This window comes from Argiope bruennichi, chromosome 7 (assembly GCF_947563725.1).
Source record: "Argiope bruennichi chromosome 7, qqArgBrue1.1, whole genome shotgun sequence".
NCBI classification, from domain to species: Eukaryota; Metazoa; Arthropoda; class Arachnida; order Araneae; family Araneidae; genus Argiope; species Argiope bruennichi.
The window spans coordinates 68,234,830-68,247,632 of NC_079157.1; positions in this window are offsets into that span (position 1 = coordinate 68,234,830).

Below are 12,803 nucleotides of genomic sequence, written 5' to 3' on the forward strand. Positions count from 1 at the left end.
ATGTTCTGAATCTCAAATCTAGAATTCGAAGATACTGTTTACGGTATGCGAAATTGTTTGCTATGAAGTACACGAATGGTTTTCAGTATTGTCTAAAGGATTCACGATATACTACTAGATAATCTTGCTTATTAGAAGTAAAAATTAATGTTTATTTTTCGGTTCGCTTAAAACTGGTGATGTCCTACTAATACAACTTTCCTCAATTTTTTTTCTAGATCTTGCAACTCGATGACGGTATTAAATTCAACCTTTGGTAGATCTTCTAAACCTGATAGAGAAATGTCCAGTCAGGCTTCACTCAACACTTCCCTCAATTTCCAAGTAAGATACAAAACATTATAAGAAGCCAGCTATCACTTGTAACTGTTGAATATCTCCTTTTTGTCATGTTTCAGTTACAATCATCAAAATCTGCAGGTGATGCCGCACAATTGTATATTTTAAAACTTGTCGGGTTTGTTTTTTTGACTAGCATGCTTACTTGCGATTGTCTAAACTAAAATTATTGTTGAAATGCTTATTGATTTAATTTGGATATAAATTTACATTCGAGGAAAATCTAACTTCGTCATGAAACGTTATTTATAGACAGCGGGAAACACGTTTTAAAATGTGATAGCAATTGTCTTTACCTACATCTTAAATAAATTGCCTATTACATTAACATGCGTTATAATATTTATATCTTGCATTTATAAATGCTAAATAACAGACCTATCACGAAATTAAAGGCTTCCAAGAAAAGTAAAAGAAAACGCAGCCGGATATATAGTTGCAGTTATAAAAATAAGATTAATATACACTTCGTAAGCTGTTTACTCCTTGTATTGGCTTCCACAGCCATATTTTATCTATATTCTTGGATCATTCCAATATAATCAAGTTAGATTTCATCAGTAACACGGAGCAAATTTAAGATTGCTCCCTTCTGCTTTTAAAAGAATTCTGCTCTGATCCTTTTAAATGAGCGATTGCTGCAATGTAATTGAAGTTTGGAGGAAAAACTTCTAATGCGATTAAATTGTATTACATTGCATCGCATAACTTTCTGTTAGTTACCACACACTATTTTTAAAATTAATCTTTTTCTCAAATGCCTTTTTCGTTATAAAATGTGAACGAAGATTTTTTGAAGAGCATTGTTTTTTTTTCTTCAAAGGAAATTTAATAGATACTCTTTTTAATCTTTTGAAATTCTTGTAAGTAATGAATGCTACAGTATATCTTCATAATTGTTGCCAATTATTATATTTAAATAATTATTGAATCATTACATTATTGTATCTCTGAAATCTCTAGTATTGACTTAAGTTCAAGGATATTGAAACTGCTTTTGAGATCTTGATTGTATTGTCAATATTAAGTCAAATTTCAGATTCATAAATATTATCAAAGTTCAGTATGATCAGGCTTATACAATAACATTTAGTATTTATCTTCGGTGAAATAACCATGAGCATGTTTGGAGTGGAAAATTCTGAGCAAAATAAGGTAGGAAAATAATGCATTATAAATATTTGATTGCAATCTTGTCAGAAAAAATTACAACATCAGAAAACGAATTCATTGGGAAAAGCCTTGTATGTTGACGCACATAAATTGAGTTTTTGCTGATTATTAATGCAATTTTCTAAGGATTTTAAACTTTTTTATGGATTTCTTTCAGAGAGGAGCACATGCTAGATTATCTGTAGGTTTTTCTTCATGTCTTCCTTACTCACGCATAGGCTTCTTGTGTACAGCCGACCACTCCGCCACCACTGAACGAGGCAATATCGACAGGATTTGTTGTGGCCGATTGTTTTCTTTAACATGATCCATCCGCATTGCTGACAAATTCTACATACTGGCATAATCTTCGAAGCGGTTGGCCTCAAGCCACCGGTGGTCAACCTCTGACCTTCCTCCACATCTTCACCTGCATTTGTCATTCTGTTCTAAGTGTAGCAGGTCAACACTTTGAGAAAATTTTCTCAACTATTTTCCTCCAAATGTTCATCCCACAACAGAAGAAAGGCAAACGCTTCTAAACTTGAAAATTGACAGTTTTTTTGCCAAAAATTTAAACATGTCTTTCAGTATTTTAAGTTTTTCTGGCACCATTAGTACTAAGCTTAAGTCATGATTTTAACTCCTAGGCTATCGGGATTTCACTTTTATCTCTGCTCTTTTCAACGTACTGCGCATAGGAATGCAGTAGATGGCTACCTTTTTTCCTGCAGAAGTGGACTTCCGGCTAAGCAGCTTAGTAGAAAAATAGCTGCAAGAAAATCGCTATTTTCCTACATGCCAAACTTATAAAAAATACAATTTCTCTGAATTACAAAATATTAATTCATTACTTCAACTTTTAAATATAGTGATCCGAATATTCATCGTCCAATGTCTGTTTCAGTAATATTATGTACAGAAGATGTCATATAAACGTAGAAACATAATTTTCACATTGTTAACAACTTAAAAAAATCAGTGTTGGTTTTTAAGTTAAAAATAACCTGGAATATGAAACCCAATTGGACAGTTAAGAAAAGGGCTTCATAATACGCCTTGCCTAGGCCACAAAATGTCCGAATCCGCTACTGTTCGTGCTGTATAGTATTACTCCCTTGTTCTATTGTATCACAGTTTGAATGATGCATATAGGGAGACAATAAGTAATTACTCAAATGGTATGACAGAATAATAAATACAAACCCACACTTGCATCTCTGTTGGAAAGATCTTAAGATTTAAAACTCTAATCTAATGATAAGATGCAAGATTTTAAGACGTCTCATTAATTTACGTTTAACAGTTTGTAAATTCCTAAAATCGGAAATGTAATTATTTATGAATTTTTTGTTTTTACTTTACATGGATTTTCACATCACGAATTAAAATACCTAGCAAATTATTTGCTTGGAATTAGTTTTAAATATTCTGTGCAATTATCCTTATTAAATATCTAATATAATAATTAAACCTAATTTTAGCAACTCTTGAAACGCATTCTTTAGATAATTTGAATTTTAAAAATAATACCCATTCATAGCATACATTACCATCTAGTTTTATATCGGGTTTTGTCTAAATTTTAATCTTCTGAAAGTTTAAAATGTCAATTTACCTAAAATATTTAAATGCTTTAAATAAGAGATTAATTAATAGTTTTATATTTCGGCTTTTTTTCTTTTTAAGGATACTGATTGGTTCGGCCGGCCAACCAATCAGGATCGATATTACATTGGCAAGCGTTATTTGATTATAATGTCTGATCAACATATGCTTCTAAAAAAATAACGGTTCTCTAAAACATTTTTGGTTTTTAATTTGATTATAAATAAAACGCCTACTTTTTCAAAAATTTTATGAATGGATGCGGTGAATGACAATGGAATTAGTTTTCATTTATTTTTCATACTTTTTAGATTTTTAATTTTTATGATTGAATTTTGTAATCAATTTTCCCCTCGTCTCTTGAAGTGTTTTGAGTATTGAAAATTTGTCACGCATCTCACCAACAGTATGTTTCGTGCCATAGTGTGGAGTTAGTGGTACATTTGTGAAAAACAGTCAACTGTTCAGGATATTTATAATAATAAAGGGTTAATGAAAAGGGATTAAGTAAAATATTTAATATATTAAGTAATTAAGTACTAAACGTTAAGAAATGAAATGTTTACTAGTATATATTTTTTTTACTAACTGTAAAGTTTTTAAAATTTCTTTTTGGTGCTGATTCACGTTCAGATTGTTTCGACTCTTATATAATCAATTATGTATTCATTTATTAATGAAATGTACTTGATGATACAGTTGATGTTTTTGTTCATTTTCCTCTTTACAAAATGCATTCTGGGGCCAATTTATTGGGCGCTTATCTTTTGACATCTAATAATCTACCTATAAATATAAATGTTTAGATGTGTGCAGTTAAAATAACGTATTTATTTAGAAGAAAAAGAAAGCCGTGATTTGATATAATTTGAAAGAGTGATATATTTATGCTTTACAAGAATAAAGGCATGACATATAAAGTTCATTCCCGATTAATTATATATTTTTGTATAGTAGCCTGTGATTTAAGTGTTTATGTTTTAGTGATATCTAGAAATGAGCGAGCTTATAGAATAGCTCAAGCGTAATAGAATTAACCTCAATGCTTTCTTAGTTGATTATGTGTAAGTGTTGACATCGTAGTACGTCAAAAAATATTTGAAACTCTTCATGAGAATTCTTTTCTCGGGTATATTAAATTTGTAAATGGTTTTTACGTAAAGTTTCTGTGTCAAAAGTCATAAGTAAAAATCATTTGAACTAATCTGTTTTGAAAATCTTATTGGTCCGTTGTTTTGAAATGTATTGCTAAATACTCAAATATGTTGTCGATTGGATTTCTTTAAATGATTGTTATATCTTTAGGAAAATGTTTTACTTCAACTACACTTTGTGATTCTTTAAATGAAATGTAAAGATATTTTGATAATACTTTATTACCTATATAGAATATTATATTCTTTTCAAATTATATGTATCTAGTACAGTTCCAAATTCTATGACCTTTAAACAATGTTTCAATAGGTGTACAATTAACTTGTCAATAAAATATTATAATTCAAAATATCGTTGTATTTATTTTTTTAGTAATCGGCACGTTTCATTATTTGACATCTGAAATTAAATCGCTTGACAAATTTGCTTGTATTAAAGACGTCTTGAGAAAAATTTCTTAAATTTGCCCCATTCTAATTTTTTCTACCTCGATGCAGGAGTTTTTCGAAATGAAACCGGGAAATTGGAATAATTAGAAAATAGTTAATAACTTCCTTTTAATAAACGAATTTCGATAAAATTCAGTATGCTTAAGCATTTTTCGCCGGTATAAGTTAAATATCACCTGGAAATTACTCCAGTCAGACTTACAATAAATTTCTATGTAAAATTGATTTGTGAGTAATATTTATTGCAAAATGCAGTATATAAAGTCGCAGGAAGGATCGTACAGTCGAAAGCAAAATAGATCCGTTACTTCAGAGACTGCTCGATTTAATTTGCATTTTGAAGTTAAAGGGAATTGGGATTTTTGCATTTTTAAGGATAAGGGTTCAATATGATTTAATTTGCATTAAAGTGTTTTTGGGGTAATATAGTCAATTTGCAACTACCATGTGCTTGAATTTATTGAAATTAAAATAAGTAATTTAAATTTTCGGAACCTTAAAATCATGAAAGATTCCAAAAATCTCGCTTGCAAGTCACTGTTAATAAAACATTCTGTAGTTTAATTCGTAAATCAGCAATTCCCTTAAACGTTGTTAGAATATTTAATAAATTAAGAATTATTAGTAATTTTTTACCACACTTAATACTGCTTTACTTGTAAAATTTTACTTTAAATATCCCCCCCCCCCTAGTATTAAGCCCGTGATTTGCTTGCAAACAATTCTTCTCTCAAAACGGCGGAGCCGTGTTTTTCCGGTTTTTCCGATTTTTCTCTTCCAGATATCAAGCTGTGAGATAATGAGTAAGGAATGTGTGTTACGGGTGGACGGCGTAATTGCTTACTTTCTATTCTTACTCTTTAAAGCATCTTAAAGTTCAGAGGATTGTTCTGAGCGGCCACTTTTGAGAATAAATGCGTACCAAAAGAGTCTTAAAATAGTTTTCTTACGTTTCATAATTGCTATCTAGCATGTACACATATGCGCATAATAACTATTAACCTTATCTGTAGTATTTTAAAATTTTCTAGCATAACGTTAATCTGAAAATAAAAGAAATATGAAATAAAGAAAATTGACGACTTTCTTTTATAGTGCTTTCATTTGAGGATATTCCAATTCTATTTGCCTATGGAATTTATCGGAAAACGAAAAATTCATACAATATTTACTGAAAATATAAACACGCTTATAATTTTAATCAAATTATTTTTCTTAGTTTTCAATAGTTAATATATTTTAAAAAAGGATGATCTACAAAAATTACATAACCGTTTTGAAGAGTTTTATTTTGAAGAAAATTCTCTGATTGCGTTATAAAAACATGATTTAATATAATAATTTGTATATGCAAAACTGAATGTTTAATTCTTTAAACCTTACGCTATTCCACTCTCCTACGCGAATTCACACAAAATTTAGAATAAATGTTCCTTAGCGCTTGGGAAGCTTAACTACTTATTAAATAGTTTCTACAAATATCGAAAGACTTAGATGGGGAGGGAGGGAAATATATATAAAATTATGTATTTTCGCCATAATTTCTAATCAAATCTCTGCGCATTTTTTTTACGCCAAGCTAAAATTAAATTTTAAAAAACTAAGTACTGTAGCGAAATCAGTTTTATTGTTTTGCTATTTTTTTTTTTGTCTAATTGACAAAGTTATTGAAAATCAATGGAAAGAATTTTTTATCGGTTCCATTTTTTCTCTCGAAATATTAACCTTCTTACAGTGCTTAATCTCGTATATCATTCGCACCCCTCTGTTAATGTTAATTTGGTTTCTACCGACACTTTTCAAGAAGAAAATAATAGCAAGAATTTATATATTGTAGCAGTTGCATTACTTTTTCTTCTCTTTCGGATACTAGATGGCGATACCCGATTATATAAGCAACCCATAGTGCATTGTGATTGTTATTAGAAAGAGATGAGATGCTGTTCTCTTAACGTCTGCTTGCGTTAATGTCTTGTCTTGACTTTCGTGCTTGTTTGTTTTGTGTGAAATGTGAGCATTAAAGAAATGTTCGCGAAAACACGTCCTCTTGCTTCTAATGCACGGATCATAATGATCTTCATTCCACCACAATATATATTTGAAGTCATTAAACACGTTTTTTTAAAATTGTGTTTTTATATTAGAATTCGATATTCGAAATTTTTGACACTGCATAAACTAGCAATGCTTTAGTAATTTTTTTCAAATAATTTACTTAAACCAATATGATTTTTATTGATATAAATAAGCAATTTAATGATGCTGAATTTATTCTTTTTTTTCCATAATGTATATAAAACAATAATATGCCTGGTATTTATAGGTTGCTAAACTCTGGAGCATTGATAGATTCCTTAGCAAGAAAGATTTGTACTTTTCTTAAACAAAGATTTGTACTTTGTTAGATTAATACTTTTGAGCTAACATTTGTTACATATTAATCAACAACTTTCTAAAAATTGTAGATTTCGAAGAAATATTAAACTTTTAATCAGTCCTTTTTTTTTTTTTTCTAACTTTCTTGACTTCTTTTTTTTAAATTTCAAAGTCCTAAAAATCATGCTTTGCATAATGACTCAACCGCAGGTGTTCCAGATGAAAATTTTGAAATGGATAGGCGGTGCCATGTTTACTCATACGAATCAAAATTCAGAAATGCAGACTTGCTTATGCGTATGCATGAACATGCATGTAAACTAAACAGACGTCGCGTCAACCAAAAACTGAGCTGATGTAATTCAGTCACCTTGGAATCAAATTAAAAGCATGAATCGTGGTTAAATAATCATATATCTTAGGACACGAATATGTAAAATAACTTTTAAAAATATTTAAAACAAAATGTATTCTTTTTTAAAAATGTAAAAATTAATACTCTTTTTAAAAATAATCTGAGCCAAATAATTTTTTTTATTTTTTTCTGTTTTGTAATTATCATACAAAAATACACTAGGTACATAACTGAGTGTTATTTTGTAATTATATTTAAAAGTTAATTTTTTAGAATATTTGCATGCATGGGCAATGAATTTCTTAAGAATTTTGTGTTTTTCTGAGCTAAAATTAAAACATATTTTGAGGAAGAACACGAAACATAAAATTCAGGTTCAGTTTTATTTCATTCTTTAACCGCAATTCGTTATTATAAATTTTATAGAAGACCCTTGGAACGTTTCGAAGGCATTTAAATCTGAAATGCCGAATTCAGAACCTTTAACTAAAAATATACTTATACGGTTTCAATTTATAAAGTGTACATTTTACTTAATAGTTCTATTTATAATGCTTTTTAATTGCACATAAAAATGTATTTTGGTCAGGAAATGTTTTTTTATTTTTATTTTTTTGCTCATTTTAGTGTTTAATAGTCAATTAACTGAAATCACATACTGCATAAAAAAAAAGGTACCGTATTTTGCGTATCATTTATTATCCATCCCGAAGAACTCAACACCCATAAATAGGATTAGATAGATCTAAAAAAAAAGCCAAAGGTTGATTCATGCCACTTTTACAAACAACATTTTCGTCAGGAGATAAGCAAAAATATTAGATGGCCTGCAACATCAACTCTACCCACTAACTAATTGTTGAAGATTTTCCAACAGCAATGATTTAAGTCGAACAAGCAAAAACTGTGTGTAATCAACTTTTCTCAGTCACATAATTCGAAGTGTTCTGTCAACAAAAATACAGCTTAATTTTTATTATAAGTCTTTATTCATGCATAAAAGTAAAAAAATAGTAATTAAGCAGCCGAATCTTACTCCACTTGCCAAACTTTTTTTAAAGAATTTTTTAAAGAAATCCACTTGCCAAACTTTTTTTTAAACGAAATCTAAAACAGAGCATGAAATAAAGTAAGCACATTTTCATTTCCGATAAATTTGATCTGATATACATAAATTGAAATAGAAATAATTGAAATTAATTTTAACTAAAAACAATCAGAGGATATTTTCATATCTTTTTATTTTATTTTAAAAATCTATTTATTATAAGGCAGTGACAATCAGCACAGGAGAATTTTTTTCTTCATATTAAAGCATATATGTATAAATACAGTAATTAAAAAATAAAAGGCATTATTTCAAAATATGCTTAAAAATAATTTTAAAAAATTTAATTGGGGGGGGGATTATATTGAAATAAAACTCGCAACATTTGAGTATATATATAATATACACACATGTGTCTGTGTATGTTGAGTGTTGTATGCATTTATGTATGTATAAATAGAAATTTAAAGGCACATGTTTTGAAAATGATTTTTGTGTAAAAACTTGCTTCTAAGTTATTATGGGAAAATGTTAAAATTTTGACTAAATAACTTACTAAAATTTTAAAAACGTCATTTCAATGAGCGCGTACTATCGTTGAAGTAATCTCCTCAATTTTTTTAATATAGTTTCGTACGGAAAACTCATACAATGAAAGAAATCAAGTCAATAATTCCAGAAATATACACAAATTTCCTTTTACTTCCTTGTCTCTCAATAAACACCAAATGAACAGGAAAAAGAAAAAAGAAAGAAAGAAAGAAAGAAATTGAAACAATTATTACTATTGCGTTTGCAAAGCTAGCTGATATGAAAAATACGGTTTAGGGGCGCCATCTCTTAGTAATAATAAGCATTAAAACTTATAACTGATATTTAGTTACTAGATGGCGCCACAATTTATACTAATTGCAACTGAATGACTCATGACTGCTAGAGAGAAAAAATTAATCGACAGAATATCATTCGCATTAAAATTAATGAATTATCTACTCCAACTGAACTAATTTTTGCTGTTTATTTCCACTATATTAAAATAAAACTTGTTTTTTTTATATGTAGGAACATTTGAAACTCGTTAAAAATGTGAAATAAATTATTTAAATTCATAAATTTGCTTACTAAACTGAAAACGAATTAAATATCTGTAAAATATAATATAAACTTTCATTTGTTTAATGATATAATTCTTTAATTTTAAAATTGCTATAAAATAATTCGGTATTTTTAAATAAGCCAAAAGTGCCTTTTTTCTGAACTTTTAATTGTATTCACGAAATAAAAACTTAGTAAGAATTTTTTAAATATAATATTTTAAACTTCTAATTACTAAGCGTTCAAGTTTCATTTATTTTTTTTTATTCCTATTTTTGCTTCTTACACATCAAAATTACAATGTTTCATTTTCGTAAGATTCTAATGTAAGTTAACAATTTTTTTAAAAAAAACTTCAAATATGCTTTGTTAAATAAGCATAAACATTAAAATTATGCAGTAAAATCTTGTTTAAGCGCCATTTTTTAGTAATTATAAGAATTTAAATTCATATTTAGTTACTAGATGGCGCCATTATTTATACTAACTACAAATGAATGACTCGTGACTGTTAAAGATGGAAAAATTTAATCGAAAGAATACCATTTGTATTAAGATTAATGAATTATCTACCTCAATTTGATGAATTATCTAATTCAATTTTTGCTGTTTAATTTCATCTTGTTAAAATATAGTCGTAATTTTTTTGCGCAGAAATATCTGTAATTCGTAAAAATATGAAATAAATTATTTATCAATAAATTTGCTTAAACAAATTTAAATATCTAATATAAAGTGTAATATAAACGCTTATTAGTTTAATTATATTATTTTTAAATTTTAAAATTGGTATAAAATTTTTTTATGAGTAAATACATGATACAATTTTAATTAACTTAAAGCAGATTAGTTGCATATATATATATATATTTGCCAAAAGTGCCTTTTATATATATTATATGCATTTTATATATATGTATAAAATGTAAAACAAACCTCTCTTCGGTCTAATGACATTATTTTTAGATTTTAAAGATGCCCCATAGTTTTCACTAAATTAAAAGTAAATCCTATCTGAGTTTTAAAAAACATTCATAAAATATCTACTGATAATAAAGATAAGTGTGTGTGCGTTCATCTGCGTATGTGTGTGCGTGTGTGTTGACTTTCATCAGGTCAGATCGTTTGACTTTGAGGTATTAAATCTGACAAATATTTTCTTTGGAGAATGGAAATATATACCTCGGAGTGATTTTTTTTTTAATTTTAAGAAGAATTTTAATTAAAATTGAAGCGAAATTTAGGCCCCTCTTCCGCGATAACTTCCGAAACTATTGCAGTACAAAAATGATTTTTATATCATTTAAAATTTTAAAAAATATATCCTTTTAATGATATTAATCTATAATCTATAAGTAAAATTTCTATTTTTAAATAATATTATAAAAATATTTTAAGCATATTTTCCGAGAATTTATATTTCACATAAAGTATAAAATTTAATTAGCTCGAACATGTTACATGTGTTTGCAAAAAATGAACATTTATCAACCTATTACTATCATGTTGAGAAAGCGCAAATTAAAAGATTATGTTAATTTATACTGTAAATGAAATCTAGAAAGCTGTAATTTTCAGCATATGTCTGTAAGAAATAAAATAAACATGAAACATGATATTTTCTAGAAAGATAGGTGCAAAAAAAAACGAACTGTGATTGATCTCTTGAAATATCTGCATTGTTAATTCAATATTTCTGTAGTATTTAAGACAAGGGTGCGGCAGAAAAACCCGGACAAACAAATTTTAATATAACTTGATTAAAAATAAGTAAGTTAACAAAATATAACAAATAATAATAAGATTAAACATTTACTGATAAATAAATTTAATTGGTTTCATAGTGACCGGCGTTTTCAGTGATGCAGAGGCGCAAAAGCATATTGAAATTTTCAGCAATGGGCAGAAAGTCTTCTTCCTTTAATCTATCTATTAAACTATCTCACATACTCTGTAATAAACGTAAATTTGTATTTTATTGTAAATTGTATTGTAAATTTGTATTTTCCCCCAACTTATTGAAACGAAAATTTGGCAAAAAAACTACAGTTTCAATCACTCGATTCCATACTAAAATTAATATATTTAAGTCATTGCGGTTTTCAGTTATCGACTGACTTCTTCTGCAAGTACAGACTGACTCGTGCTTAATCACTTGTTGGATTTACCCAATATTTGAAAGGTTTCTAAAATATAGATGTTAAATATAAATACCAAATTTTACCTATCTAGCTCTCTTCGTTTTTAGTTATCGTGATAATTTATATTCGAACAGTCGGGCAGACACACGTTCTATTAATCGATGTTGCGAAAAATGTGATGGAAATAAGCAAATTTGGTGTAAAGACCATGTACCAAATTTCATCAAAGTAAAGGGGGGGTTTCAGTTATCGTTATCACACACAGATAGACAGACAAACATTTTCTAAAAATGCGTCTTTTGAACTCAAGAAGTTGTAAACGTAGAGAAAGATTCATGAAAATCTCAAGTTCGCATTTTTTGAGGATTTTGATATTTTCTGTAAACATCCGAAACGGGAAAGTAAAAAAATAAAATAAAAATGTATAGTTTTTACCTAGTTAAAAAATAATATCATATTATAAAGATGTCCGAAATGATAGACAATCATGTTTAAAACATTAACATAATTAAATTTAAATATTATTAATTTTAATTCCCAGCTAATTCATACGTAGATTATTATAGACAAGAAACAGCAATTACAAAGGAACGTATGGAAAAAGCAACATAAAGAAGCGATAAAGAATTACATTATATAAATTTTTATGAATAACTAAAATTATTCATTAGTTGTACGCATACTACAGAAAATAAAAAATTAAGAAGTATTCTTTTACTTTCGTATACGCCAAAAATATTTTACGATTTCTAAACTTATATCCTATAATAAATCAAAAATATGACTAAATGACAAAAAAATGGCTATCAATCATCTACTTCTTTATTTTGAGACAAAACGCAATTATCTATAACGATTAACGGTCTATTTATTACAGTGCCTAAAATTGTGAAACATCAAAATCAGCTGACATATACGAAATATTTCTTGTTAAATATATTTTGAATATAACATGCACACAAAAAATGATTTAAAAGAAACAAATCAAATTTGTAATAAATGATGCACAAACAGCATTTCAATAAGTTCCAAAAAGTTTCATCAAAATCAAATTTTGCAGAAGAATATATAACTAATGAAAATCT